The 15,442-nt window shown below is 39.0% G+C and overlaps 1 long non-coding RNA gene across 2 annotated transcripts in view; it reads left to right on the top strand.

The window, feature by feature from the left end:
- The window catches only part of LOC125910604 (uncharacterized), a 430,115-nt gene that overhangs the window by 153,918 nt on the left and 260,755 nt on the right, over window positions 1-15,442 (top strand). The gene's annotated exons all lie outside the window — the stretch shown is intronic.

Genomic DNA, 15,442 nt, shown 5'->3' with positions numbered 1-15,442 from the left:
CCCTACTCATGCTCTGTCTCTGTCTCTCAAAAATAAATAAGCATTAAAAAAATTAAACTGAAAGTGTTATTAAGAATTAATAAAATATTTAAGAACTGTTTGGACTCTTGATGTCGATATGAAGACAGTTTTTGGAAACCATCTATCTTCCTAACTTGTTTTTTTAGTTTTTAACTGGTGTCTGATGTGGCCCCCAAACAGCTTCTCCTCTTGTCCCATACTCAGAAGCACACCGCAAAACTTTTAAGACCCTAATGTGATCAATCCCTTACTGCCCACCGAGTTTGAGCCACTTTGTTTCTCAACCGCCATGTATATTCCATGAAAATGTTTAATCGTACGGATCATTAATTTGTTCATCTCTAGATATTCCTATGGTCTCAGCATTTTGTGAATCGCTACAGTTTAGAAATGTCACATTCTCAGTGTTAGGCATACACCGAAGAGTCTGTTATGTTGTGTACACTTTGCTTTCTTCGTCTGCCAGGACACCGGGGTCAGACTCAGCAACTCTCTTTTCTCAGGTTGTCGGCAGAAGAACTAATTCTGTGACAACTGCTCTCTCTGTGTCTCTGACCTCTAAAACTGTGCATTTCTGATGAATGGCATCCTAGGAAATAAGGCTTGACATGTGTGCTTGTTTGTCTGACATCAGTGGAGGAGAAAAAGTGAAAAGCACTTTAGGGATGCATGTGGTTTTTACTTTGATTTAGTTGTTTAAAAAAAAAAAGAAGAAAGAAGGAGTCCCAAACGGAGTCACTTGTGCTAAGCACCGGGTCCACAAAGGAGAGACTTAATACCTAACCTAATTTCACTTTCAGCCTCTCCCAGGAGAGGAACTTTAAACCAGTCACTGTGGAATTGCCTGATAAACGCTAGTGAGGTCATCTGTGTGTTAGGTACTCTCCCTTCAAAGGAAGGTGACCTTGCCTGAAATAATCCTTTACATTTTGTGACTTTCTTGCCCCTGCCCCCTTTTGCCTCTAAAAGCCTTCATTTTGTGCAGCTACTGGGAGCTCCTCTCTACTGGTTCCATGTAATGCTGCCTGATTTAAGAATCATTGGAAAAGCCTATTAGATCCTCAAATGTACTCAGCTGAATTTTGTTTTGTTTTTTTAACATATTGCGGCACAAAATATATTTGTTTTCTAATAATTCACTTCCTGCGTTGGTTTTTAGGCATAAAGATCCATTTGTGTTTCAAGAGGTATAAGCAAGAGTTATGACGGAGAGCTTAATATAGACATAATCCCTAGCTCCCACTGATTAGTTCTCCATGGATCTCTGCCATGGATTAATGCGCAGCTGCAAAAATTTGCACAGTAATCCTCAGCTATGCAATTTGATGGCAGGCTTTATTTTAGTGTCATTGTCCCTAAAGAGAATAAGGACATAATATTAGTCAGTTCTTGGTTTACACCTTCTTATGGGTAGATAAACAAAGGGAATATAATAGTGTAAAGTTATAAGGATGCCAACACAGAGATAAAATCGGATGGTGAGAAACATGAGTAAAGAAACTGGGTTATAATGCCGTTAGGCCAGGGTAGCTCCAGGGCAGTGATGGGGTGTGAGTTGTGTCTCCACTACTGGGTTGGGTTCGAGGAGAATTATGTGTTCCCATTGGGAGTAGGGGTGGCATGAAGAACCAGTGTAAACAAGGCATGTTTGGGAGCAGCAGATAAAGTCTGATGGAACGGAGTGGTCATGCTGGGTAGAAGTGTGACGTAAGGTTGGAAATGACACCCAAGCACAACAGTGTGGAGGTTGTATAATGACAGTCGGTGGAAGAGTTTTGCAATGTGTCCTATAAACAGCGATGAGCTTTATTGGTTTTAAGCCTTTGCAGGTAGCTAATGAGAAAAAAAAATGAGGTTGGCAGGTATTGCTTTTGCATCTGGAAAACCAAATTAATGAACATTGGGAAAGCTCCTTTCATCACAGTCGCTTATTCTAACCTGCAAGAATGGAGTAGAAAGTGGGCAGTGTTCCAATCTCTCTGACTGTGTGGAAACTATATAATTAAATTCAATTATAGTTTTTAAATCATCTCCTGGGACTGCAGAAGGGCACTATTGATATCTCATCTCTTTAATTGACCTTAGAACGGAAGGCAACGTTATGCTAACTTAGCTTTGCGAGGAAGACGTGGAATGGATAAGATAGTTTGACACAGCATTGTCAGGACGCCTCGAGGTTACCGCTGATCTTGGCTTCAAATGTAGACGTGCTCAGGAAACAGCAGTGGTGAACAAATGAATATTCTATTTAGCAGACGGGATGAAGGACCATGAGATAAGTCCTCTTGAAGGCACACAGCAAGAGCAAAGGATCCAATATCCCAGGCTTAGCATGGAGTTAGCACACAGATCAGAAAGCACTGTAGGGAGAAACAAAGAGACATTGGTCAGGCAAAGGGAGGAGCGAATAGTGTTCTGGATTCAGGTATGGCATGAGAGAAGGTGTGCAGCTGGTGGGGACTGTGGTGCATTTCAGAAACTAGAAAACACGGATTGTGCCTGTAGTGGCGTTGGAAGACGTGCGTCTAGACGTGAGTGACCAAAGACCAGGTCTTTGCGATGCTGATCACAAGAACGAATGATCTTTCCAAATATCTGTGTCTGTACAAAGAGGAGATTGTTAAAAAAATATTTTATTGGGTAACTTATGCGATCTCATAAAATTTCTAGTATGCTTATTTTGTTGTATACAACCTAAAACATAAGCCAATATACACAGCTTATCAAAATGGACAACTCTGATTCTGGTGGGATGGTGTATGTGCATGTGTGTGTGTGTGTGTGTGTGTGTGTGTGTGTGTGTGTGTGTATTTAATTAAAAACACTTAGTGACTTTCTGCCGTGTGAAAAACTCTATGTTAGTTACTGGCAGCATGCAGATGAAAAATAATTACTGAGACATGGTGTAAAGCCTAAAAGGTGAGAACAGATGAAAGACAAGTCGTCCCAAGGGACAGCTGAGTTAGAGGTGGAAAGGAGGGGGTGACACTGTGGGAAGAGCTTTGGTTTTTCAGTTTTAAACGTGCGTTTGTGAGGAGAGATTATCCAGTTCCAACTCGGTACAATATTTGATGGAAAGTCCCATATAGCCACTGAAAATAAGCATACAAGCTGGAAGCAAAAATCACGGAGCAAGATACAGTAGGAAAAACTGACACTGAGAGGAGTTGGAGTTGAGCTGAAGTCTGTTCTCACGTCCAGGCGTTCTCCCCGCGACCATGAAGAACACGTCTTCCTTGCCCTTTTTGAATCTTACATTCTAATAGCGGAATGAGACATTGAACATATAATTCCATTATTGGGTGGTGATGAGGTTTTTGAAGGGAAAACAAAGTAGGGTTAGGGCACAAAGAGTATTGGGATGTTTTAGAGGTTACATCAGACAACAGTCCTGTGTGGCATTTGAACAAAACCCCCAGGAGGTGAGAGAGCCGTGCACGTATCTGATGCACACGTGGCCTGAACAGAGGGGAGAACAAGATGGTTGGTGCTGAAGGGGAGCTGAGTTTTCAGGTTCCTCCAGAAGGTCAGGACTCTACATTAGGTTCTCAAGAAACTTAAGGTGAAATAACCCCAAAGGTTCATATTAATATGTCTGTCTACGCGTTTAAAAAAAAGCCGCATCCCTCTTAGAGCAAAAATCTCAGCAGAGGAAGCTGCTGGACATTAAAGCCACGGAAGACTTTCGAGAGAACTTTTCACAACCACTTCAGTTTGCAGATAAAAACCAAAACAAACAACAACAACAAAAACCTGTGCAGAGAAGCGAAATTATTGGCAGAGTGGCGCTGGGACTAAAACTAGGTCCTTTCAACCAACCAGTTTATTCTTTTCCCATTGTCTTTGCTGACACATCAAAGGAAAAGGTCCCAGGAGTTGTCTTGCTATAGCATCAAGTTTAGCCCTGAATACAGTAAGCTGTGTGATTCATGCTCCTTGTTCAGAATGACATGACAGTTCTGAACCTTCCTGTCATTTTCACCATCAAATAATCACTATGTTTTATTGAGGGCAGAAAAGCCAGTTTGTACGTGGTGCAACTGCTTTGTACTTGTGCCTCCAATATGAGTAACAGAAAAACATTTCTTTTAATCGAGGGAAAATTCAATCTTATTTTTGGAAGAAAGTTTGGCTACTTTCAAAAAAAAAAAAAAAAAGGCACGTTGTTCCCTAGGCTCCCATAACTCTCCAGGAACATTGAACAGGACTAAGGCTGACCTTTTGCTTACTTTTGAGGCTTTTGAAACAGGAATCAATTTGCCGTTTTCTATCCGTTCAGTCTTCATCTGGATTTTGTGGATTTGCTACAAGGCCTCTGTCCTCAGCAGGAGTCTGAATCGTTTGCCTCTCCTAAAGGTCCATTATTGTTGCCGCACTGCCCAGCTACTACCCCACATGTTGCTGTTACACTGTTCCAGAAAATGTCAGTGTGTGTCTGTGTCAATGTAGCACTTAGAGTAAGTGATCTTGGCACAGGTAATAATTATTTGTCTGGAGTTAATCAGTAGTTTTGTTATTGACAACAGTCCATCTGTATCTGACTTACAAACATGTTTTGTTAAAAAAATAAAGATTTTTAAAGAAAAAGAGTGATAAATGGCGGAGCTTTTTTGTCTATCCTGCTCAAACCTGATTTAGCTCATTATATGGCTCTACGGATAAGACTGTGCCAACCCTGAGATTGCAATCCTGCAGAGAGAGGCATTCTGTATCTTTTAGAAAGGAAGAAAGCACATCAGCAAAAGGGGGAGACATTGGGAAGAGTGACTTGGCTTTCTTCCCTGTTCCTAGTTTTAGAAATGGCAGTACAGTTCCCAAAGCAGTGAAATTCATGGTTTTGACCTCGTGTTTGCTGTCGTTCTTGCCGAGAACCCTTCCCCCAAGAGTCAGGGGTTTCAGGACTAAAACAGATGAAAGATGGACTCAACTTCTTTTCCACGCTGCCATTAACAGCTGGGGTGTCATGCTCTCCCCCTTGGACCCGGGCAGGGATCATGACCTGCTCACCCAGTAGGATACCGTGAAGTGATGGTGCTCTGGTTTGCGCGTCCAGGCTTAAGAAACTTCCAGTGTCTCTCTCTCTCGAATACTCACTCTTGGAATTGAGCTGCCATGTTCTGAAGAGACCCAGCAAGCCCTTTGTCGATGCCCTTGTAGAAAGGAACTGAGGTGTGTCACCATCCCTGTCGAGTTCGCAGCTAACAGCCAGCACCCACGGGTGGTGAGCCCATTTTCGGCTCCAGTCAAGGACCAGTGGTAAGATTCCACCGCCAGTCCCTGGACACATGCCAGGTCAATGAAAAAATTATTTTGTGGTTTTAAATCGAGAAGATTGGGTGGCTTTTTAAGCAGCGCAGCAGTGCCCGTTTGCGACCATGTGCACATCAACCAGCCGCGCTCTGGGTCAGAGTGTTCTGCACTTACATGCCCCTAAGGTCGTACCTTCTCCGCAAACTTGTTCTTCCCTAGATCAAGGTTCACCTTCTTTTAGAGCAGGTAGGCTAATTGTTAGGATGCAATTTGACTGAAGTAATTTGCATTAAGTCTTGAGTGAGTAATGTGTAAGCTGCTCGGAAAGCTTTTACCAGCACAATTTCAGCGAAACTAATAACATAAATTGAAAAAAAATAGTACACAGAATGGGAAGGATATTCTCAGATGGGGTCATAGTTTAGAGTCTACAAAATATATAGACTGTCCTTACGTTGCACTTTGGGCCTCTAAACTGAGTAGATTCAGTCAAAGATTTACATTTTGTATTGTGTTACTTGCTAGGAAAGAGGCAAGATATATTGTGCACTGTGTTGTGTTTTAAAATAATTCTTTGTTCTCCCTACGACTTTGAGATAGGAGTTAACTCTACCGCATCCTTGTATTGTCCACCACAGCTACAACAGTGTATTTTGCACATTTCTGGTTTTCAATAAATATTTTTGGGTGAGATTATGAGTAGTATTCCTTGTACACATATTCACCATTTGTTTGATGTCAAAAGTGCCCCAATCTTACAAGACGTCAACATAAAATATTTAAGTGGAATATATATGTGAAAATATTTATATCTTTTTTTGCCTCTTTATTGCATTGACTAAAATATCTAGGACAGTGTTGAATATATTGATTAATTAAAACATGGTAATAATTCCTTCATATTCCTTGAATAACCCCAACCTAGCAGTATGAAATAATTCTTTTTCTGTCTATCTTGGTTCACTTTGCTCATATTTTGTGCAAGATTCTTGCATCTATGTTCATGAGCTTGGCCTATGATTTTTTTTTTTTTAATTGTGATTTTCTGGTTAGGTTTTGTTATCAGACTTAGGCTATTCTTCTACAACAGATTGAGAAGAGTGTTATCTCTTCCTGATTTCTGAGATAATTATATATGGTGCTAATCACTGTTAAAACCGTCTGGGGCTGGAGTTTGCTTTGTATGAAGCATTTAAATAATGTATCTAATTTATAGGTAGTCATAGGACTATTCATTATAATAAGTGGAAAGGAAAAAATATCCAGTTATTATAATGATGTTGTTATATTTGTAGAAACATAAATCCGAAGAATCTGTAGATCAGTAACAGAAATAATAATTTGATTTGGACACCTGCTGCATACAGTTTCAATACATACAAATTATAATGTAAGAAAAAAATGAAATTGAACAATAAGATATCTCATCTCTAATAGAATAAATGACATAAGATACCAAATAATAAATTTAATTTAATTTGAAGATCTCCAGACAGAAAACTATAAAATATTTCTAAGAACATTTAGAGAGGACCTTAGTAATTAGTCGTGTCCAAATAAAATACTTGAAATAATCCATGTTATAAACAGGCACATTCTTCTAAAACTGACTTGTAGTTTTAATGCATTTCAAGTCAACATTCTATCAGCTCTATTCCTGTGTTTGGCCAGAGCTGATTTTTAAGTTTATAATGATAGAGCGACAGCATTAGCTGCCATAGGCCAGATGAGTCAACAGCGGAAGAGCATGTATTAATGCAGAAACAGACTCAATCTTAAAGGTGTACTTACGACAAAAGTGAAATGAAGAAAACAGGTGTGAAGGACATCTGTGTATTAAATTGCTAGGTTAATTGGACATCCATAGTTTTAAAAATATGAGATTTCTATATCTTAGTGTTCCCAAAAGTTATTTCTGAAGAGCTTATAGGTATTAATGCAAAAGGGAAAAGAGTGAAGCTTTTAGAAAATGATAAGAGACTACTGACATGGGCCTGAGGCAGGTAGGGACCTTTTTGCAAAGAAAGTAAATAACGCAATCTGTATAAATGTAGTTGGATAAATGGGACTAAAAATTTGTAATTTTTTAAATTCAGAATAAGAGTGAAAAGGCAATCCACAGAGTGGACGAGATCGTTCTCACAAATGTAACTGACAGCTTGCATCCTGCATCTAGGAAGAGCTTCTAAAGATCAGTAAGGAAATTACAGAAAACCCAATACAAATGAACATGACCCTAGAACAGGCACACTACAAAGCAGGATTCCTATACGTGGCCAATAAGTACACAAAGACATTCTCCGTGTTTTTGGTAGTTGGTGAACGTTGATTAAAATCATAATATGATACCACTGAAAACCCAAGTGATTAAAACTAAAAAAAGACAGTGTGCAAATTAGCAGAATGTAAAGAAACCAGAATCCTCATGCTCTGCTTTTCCAAGATGAAAATGGCATAGGGACTTTTGAATACTCTTTGACCAGCGTCTAAGAACATGTATCAGCTTTATCATGATTCAGCTATTCCACATCTGAATATAGACCCAGCAAAAATGATTGATTCAATAGAAGGATGGATTGATGGATGGATGGATGGATGGATGGATACAGAGAGAGAGAGAGAGAGAGAGAGATGCAGAGTTATATAGTAAAAGGAGCACTCATAGTAGTATTATTTGTAATAGCCTATTTTGGAAACAACAGTCTAAGGTAATAGCCCACATTGGAAATGTCTATCAATAGTGATGCGCCATATTCATTTAATGAGGAAGTATATGGTAATATAAAAGAATAAACTGATTAATGCACAAACATGGACACATTTTTCAGATATTATGTTGGGTAAAAGAAACCAAATGCAAGAGAGATAACACTATTTGATTTCATTTGCAGTTCAAAAATACAAAAACGAATACATGATAATGATTACCTTATAAAATGATGGTAAAAATCTAGTCAGGGAAGCAAAGAATTTTTCCACACATTTAAAGGGCAGGTAATTCATACTGTAGGATCAATTGTAAATTATTCTCTTAAGGTAACATTACACTCATAGTAAACCCCTAGAAAGATTGTACAAAAAAGAATGTCCATTCCACTTATGAATGTCAAAGCCAGGTCCTAAAGTATCTAGCATTAAAGCCCAGAGCATATTTAAAATAATAAAATACATATCAAATGGAGTTTCTTCCAAAGAGTCAAAGATGGTTCAAGATTAGAACTCTTTCCGTATCATACAGTGGGAGTTATTGAATGTAAATAGATGAAAATATATATAAAGCCTCATTTCTTAGATAGGAAGACACACTGTGATGTGTGTTCTGCCCTCAGCTAATTACATTTACATCAGCCCCAACAAATTGTCAACCAGTTTTATTTAACTAGATAAAGTAAATGTAAAATTAATGCTACAATGATATTCAAGTAAAAAAGAAGTGTGGACATCTCTGCAAAAGGCCGATGCTGGAGGAGCGACAGGAGAGGAATAGTTCCCAGAAAATGTTAAGATGTGCTTACTATGCAGCTCGAGACGTTACAGGGCACTGCCACAGATTTACCCAAGCTGGTAGATCAGAACCAAAAGCGTAGAAGTACAAACACATTTCTGCAGAAAACAAAGAAACTAACTTTCTTATGTGTTCCAGATGACATTTCTCATCTGCTGAAGACAGACCTTTCAGCAAATGATGTGTGAAAACAATTTGCTGTCTGGAAAAGATAATGAAGTTTGGTTTGTTCCTCATAGTATATACTAGGAAATAGTCAAAACTGGTGAAATATTTACATGAAAACATGAAATAGTAAAAGCTATAGAAAAAAAGGGGAAGCATATTTAATCTCTGAATTATGCAGGCCTTTCTAGCTGTAACATAGAAGAAACAGAAAGACGCAAGTAAACCTGGACAATTTAACAACATAAAAACCAAAACAACAACTCATATACCAACACAATCAAGGCAGCTGAGACGATCGACATGTACATTTACCAGGACAAATGGTGATCTTTTAAGTATATGATTGTAGTAGTTCTGGTCCACACCCGGCAGAAGGATGGGCAACGTCCATGAACAGTTTGATCCCAACCCAGGAGTGCTGAGTGCAAAAGCGATCAGCTCTAGTCATGATAAGAAACATGCAAATTAAACTAGTAAGATGCAACTTATCACCTATCAGATAGGAACACGCTGTGCAGCTTAATATTAGATTGTCACTGAGATATGTGAAAGTAGGCACTCACTTACGTTGTCATATTACAGTGAGAAAGTAAGTAGATATAATTGCTGCGTAGGGAATTTGGGCTTTATCTTTTCAAATCACAAGGGCACATACTCTTTGCACCAGCAATTCCACTTCTAGGAATTCCCAAAAGCGTACTGCCATATTTGTGACGAGGTTGTTGAGTGCGGTTACTGGAACAGGTGCCCAATACCTTATCAAAAACCTTTGGAATAAGTGCGTATGGAATGCAGGTTTAATTTTTTAATGTTTATTTAATTTTGAGAGAGAGAGTACAAGCTGAGTATGGGCAGACAGGGAAACAGAAAATCTGAAGAAGGCTCTGAACTGTCGGTGCAAAGCCCCACATGGGTCTTGAAACCAGGAACCGTGAGATCATGACCTGAAGTCGGACTCTCAATCCGCTGAGCCCCATAGGGTCCCCTTTATGGTGGTTTTTTTGAAAGTAGTCTTTTTTTTTTTATAGCTTTTGAATATTCTCAAATGAGAGATTGCATAAGGATCAACGAAAGACTTATGGAAAGACAGATTGCTGGGTCCCAACTTTAGCTTACATGATTCAGTACATCTGGGGGTAGGACCCTATACTTTACATTTTTATCCAGGTATCAGGGGATACTGATGCCACTGACGGTAGGATTCACCTTTTGAAAACATGGATACAGGCTCTAAACAAGGTGTGCTGAATCTTTCCATGAACATTATCTAACAGATCTTCATTCTGCCTGCTCTTGTACGCATACTGAGTATTTATTTTCTACATCAGCGTGTCTTGGAAAAGTGAACACAGCAACATGACCTTTGTAAGTAGATCCGAGTCAGATGTCTGAGGATGGGCCAGGAGTAAACCCCCCCCAGGGCTTACCAAACCTCATTATCAAACCTCATTATGGATGGTCTGGTGGAAAGCTTCTGATGTCTGCCATGTCATTATCATGGATTTCCATCTAAGAAGTTTTGTTTAATTATGTAAACTACAGTAATGACTTGCTCACCGGTAAGTGAAAATTGTGTAAGTACAGCAGTTAAGTGGTCAACCATTGTCTTTCCATCTTCTAATGAAAAATTTGAACATTTACACAACTTCCCCAACATTCAGGTAATACACAGCAAATGCTTTTTATCTAACTTTTCCTTTTTTAAAAATATAATTTATAATTATATTTTATAATATAATATAATTTAGCTAACATACAGTGTATACAGTGTGCTCTTGGTTTTGGGGGTAGATTCCCATGATTCATCACTTACGTACAACACCCAGTGCTCATCCCAACGAGTGCCCTCCCCAATGCCCATCACCCATTTTCCCCTCTCTCCCACTCCCCGCATCAACCCTCAGTTTGTTCTCTGTATTTAAGAGTCTCTTAAGGTTTGCTTCCCTCCCTCTCTGTTTGTAACTGTTTTTCCCCCTTGCCTTCCCCCAATGTATGCTGGCATACATTCCCCCATGGTCTTCTGTTAAGTTTCTTTACTATGCTGAATGATATAAGTCAGTCAGAGAAAGACAGATATCATATGTTTTCACTCATGTGGAACTTTAACTTTTCTGTACTCTTGGCTGAATTACTTGTATCTCATTGATGAGGTGGATATCATGTATCATTACGTAAAAGGATCATTTAAACTCTACACCAGCAGAGTTTTCCAAATGTCACTGCTAGCCTGTTGGCTGTGCCAAGCATTTGTTAATGTAGGTTTATCGACATAATTCCAAACATTTGCAACAGTATAATTGGTGTCCTACAAACCAAATGCTTTTGAGAAATCTTGGATTCTTCAACTTGTGGTCATTACAGCAGCCTTATACTTTCAAATACAGTTACATTTGCCCATCATAAAATAGAAGGGGCATATGACAGATGTCCTACTCGGGCAAAAATATACTCATCCATGAATAGTAACATTGTAGGTTTTTTGTTTGTTTGTTTGTTTAAGACGGCATTTTTCTTAAGCATTATTGTAAGAAATTTGCCAAAAAGCTTTTTCATTATAGATTCTCCGATTAATTTCACCGAGGTACTCGTGCTTCTTCATACTTGAGAGTCAAACCTCATAATGGTCCACACTCACTGTCGTCGTTCATGTCATCACAGTCACTTCTAGCTGGCTTCATGAGCCACAGACCAGTTGCTGGCATACATTCACCCGTCACTCTTGCATCCATATGATCAGCACAGGGTCACTTTTCACCCCGAGCAATTCCTTTTTCTGGTTCCTTAGTTCTTGCTCATCATTGTCCCGGAGTAAAAACGAACCATGCTGATTAATGTATCACTTGTTATTTTCTGATTTTAACTGTCACCAAATACGTTGTAGACTTAATTCCAAAAGCATTTTCACAGTTTAATTAAAACTGAGGCAAACGTAAGAAAATGTTAAAGAATAACAATTAACAAATAATATGGCTCAATATGGAAGAGCTAATAATACGTTCTTCACAAATGTCAGCAGACAGAGGCCCATGTGACTCTTGGGAACACAGAGACACAAATAGTGCCTCTTATCAGGAAAGATTCAGTTTTGTGACCAAGTGAGTTTTGGCCCAAACATTATTGTAAAAATTGGCTTTCAGAAATTAGCAGATTTAAAAATACTGAATATGAGACTATGAACCGATATAAGCAAACTATGGGGAAAAAAGACTTCAATGTCCGTCAGTAGGGGTTTGATTCAGTAAATCATGAAATATGCTGTACAGTGTAGTACATTATTGCTCTCAAGCTAGGGGAATTAAAAGCTAATTAAAGCTTGGAGCTAATGGATTGAGATGCTGTTTATATTTTTATGTGGAAAGAACCCCAGGATTTATTATTAGCAAGCAGTGTGCTGAATAATATTTATAGTCTCTTTCTATTGCTGTAGTAAAAGAGAAGATACATACAGAAGTGGGTGCCCTGTACAGGGAAGCAGAAGTTGGTGTATTAGAGGGAGAGGGAGGCTGGGAGAGAGGGCCTTCACTGTATTTGTTTTCCCCTCTTTAGTTATTTTCACTACTTAAATATGGAATTATGGTATGTATTTATATTTATTCTATTCAAAAAACCAAGTACTTGAGGAAGTCAAAGAATTCTGTGATGAAACCGTGGGGAGGAGGCACGTGGGTCCTCAAATGCTGCTCTACGACACAAAGCCAAAGTGTTGCCACCACGGGTTCTCGCATCACAAGTGTCGATCGCTGTGCCTTCTTTCTGGGGCAGGTGAATTCTGATGCTATATCAAACATCCGTATTATCACTAGCAGTGGAAAGCTAACAGGATATCTGTACGCTCTCAGTGGGAAAACGGTGGAAAGGTGAATCTAGGCAGGGACGAGTCTTCAGGGTAAGTGGGATTTTGTGAGGACAGGCACTGTCACATTCAAGGTGCACAGACTTTAGGCTCTGTTTCCCAAAGGTACGTGCCAGCCCCACATCTGGTTCTGGCATGCTAACGGTCAGCAGCTGAGTTGCAATAAAGACGAACGCTCCGAGATCTTCTCGTGTTAGTTACTAGGCTGGTCGGTCAAGGGAACTTCATTGACAGAGAACAGCTGGTGTTTTCCAAAGGATTTAGTAATGTCTTCAGTGGTGTTCTGATGAATGTAATCGAAATACATGAGCTCTGTAACAGTATATTTAGGAAGATACATAACTGTTTATTACTTTCAAAAAGGAACAGATGAATGGATCCTTGTTTGAAAGAAAAAGGTGTCCTTGTGGGATAGACAGAGTTTTGTGGGCTGTGTTCTGTTTAAGTTCTTAAATTTTTATTTCCTTCATCTATTTATTCTATAAAGGATTGTTGAGAACCCACCAAATGTGAGATTCTGCTAGTCTACTAAACATACTTAGGGGCACTGTGTCAACACACAAAATCACAGCCTAGAAGGGTCACTACCTCCAAAGCTAGAATCCCTCTGTGTGTGTGTGTGTGTGTGTGTGTGTGTGTGTGTGTGTGTATTTTCCCTCACTGTATTCAAGCAAAGAACATGTCTTCCCTCCCCATTGAGGATCTTGGGTTCTGTTTACCATTAAGGCCCATCTCTGGGACAAATGATGCACAAACCATATTAACACATTTTATTAGGATGCCAAAGTTAAATACATACATATCCTGGTAAATTACTCACAATTATAACAGTTTAGAATTTGGACACATGTCACATTACTGGCCAAAGCAATTTGTGAAATAGTTGACGGAAGGTATGGGATCCATCCATCCTTTCTTCTGTCAAATATGGTGATAATGGAGCTAATGGGATCTTGTTTGATTTCAGACTTTAAGTACACGTTGCTCTGATATTTCTATTACGGTCTTAGGTCTGCGATCTTGAAAAGGAATTCACTACATAAATTAAGACAGTATTATTATGAAGAAGATGTTCAAGGGACACTTGCATAATAAAAGTTTATTAAATATATCTCTAGATAGGTTTTCAGCATATTTTGAAGCTTTTCCTATTAAAAAACACACAGTATTTTCCAGTAGAAAACCTTAAAACAGTTATTGCTACCTTCAGAATTATTATAGGTAAAGGTTATATTATTTTGTTTGGAATATTAAACATTTATATATAGCATATGATTTTAAAGAGATCATCATGTGCAGAGTATTAACCACCATAACTCCTAGTGACTTAAACATTTATATATAGAGTGTGATTTTAAAAAAATCGTCATGTGCAGAATATTAACCACCGTAACTCCTAGTGACTTAACCCATCTTCAGGAAGAATTCTGAACACTAGTCCAGAAATCCTGCAGCAGGGGTGTAACAGGTTATATATATATGAAGCTATATATATAGCTTCCTCAAGGCAGGAAGGAGAATGTTCCATCTCACTCTGCGGAACTTGAGAAGAGTTATCATGTTTAATTCAAGTTTCCCTTCATGCTTACCTACTTGGCTCTGAGGAAGCCAAACCAGTTACCCAGAAATGTATACACAGAACTAAATTTCTGAAGCAGACAATACAAAGTTTCAGAATGATGCAATATGTAGAAGCAGGATGTATTTTTGGTACCCACCTCCGATTGATGGCCAACAGGCGATCCTTCCATTTTCACCCGTTCACAAGAAGCTTAGGGGCACACATAGACATACCCTCCCTCTAAGAATACTTTTGCTCTAGCATAAGCCAAAACGTGGCGGGGGGGGGGGGGGAGGTAAGGACAATCTGCAGACAGTGCAGCTATGGGTATCGAGTGACCTTGAACTGCAGGTGAATAATAACGGTGGTGTACTGGGCCAGCAGGATGAATCCAGGTAGAGTGGGACCTGAAATTCATAGAGCTCAACATTACACACACAGAATTAGGGATGAGAGTGAATATTTACTGGGAACAAAAATAAATTACAAGTTATAAATTTTTAAAATCGTAATAAGCTTCTAAATGTAAACAAAGCCAGGAAATAGTAATAATATTTTTCTTATTTAACTGCCTAGGACACCTTTACAATACATTTAATCCTACACTTTTGGCTGCATACGCTTCAATGACTTTTTCCCAGTGTAACAGTTTTGTGATACCACTTTCTCTAGAGAAAATGGAAAGTGAATTCCTCTTCAGTTTTAGCACGGTTGATTGAAATTTGCTTTCATTACTAATTATAGAGAGAAGAGGGGCAGAAGCCCTTGTAGAAACTTGGACGGGGTCCTAGCAATATGTTAACATGTTTTCTTTTTTAATTCCGCACAATTAAGATATTTTAACCGTAATCCATTCAGACCACTGTCTCTACTCTGTCTTCTCCTGTCTCATTTGACCCCATGTCAGGTGGTATTCTTATGGCTGTTGGGGGCTTTAGAATCTAGATGAGGGAAATCGGAGGGTGTGTTTAGTTTGGGGTTAGGATGTATTGTGTGGTGTGCAGTCGCTTCTGCTTTTACTTGGATTACTTTATCACTGCGTGGGAACGGCTTCCAGCAATCACACCTCTGAGTGTGTGTGAGA

The sequence above is a fragment of the Panthera uncia genome, chromosome D1, assembly GCF_023721935.1.
Source record: "Panthera uncia isolate 11264 chromosome D1, Puncia_PCG_1.0, whole genome shotgun sequence".
NCBI classification, from domain to species: Eukaryota; Metazoa; Chordata; class Mammalia; order Carnivora; family Felidae; genus Panthera; species Panthera uncia.
Note: the sequence above shows the minus strand (reverse complement) of the source record. Positions and strands in the feature narration are given on the sequence as shown.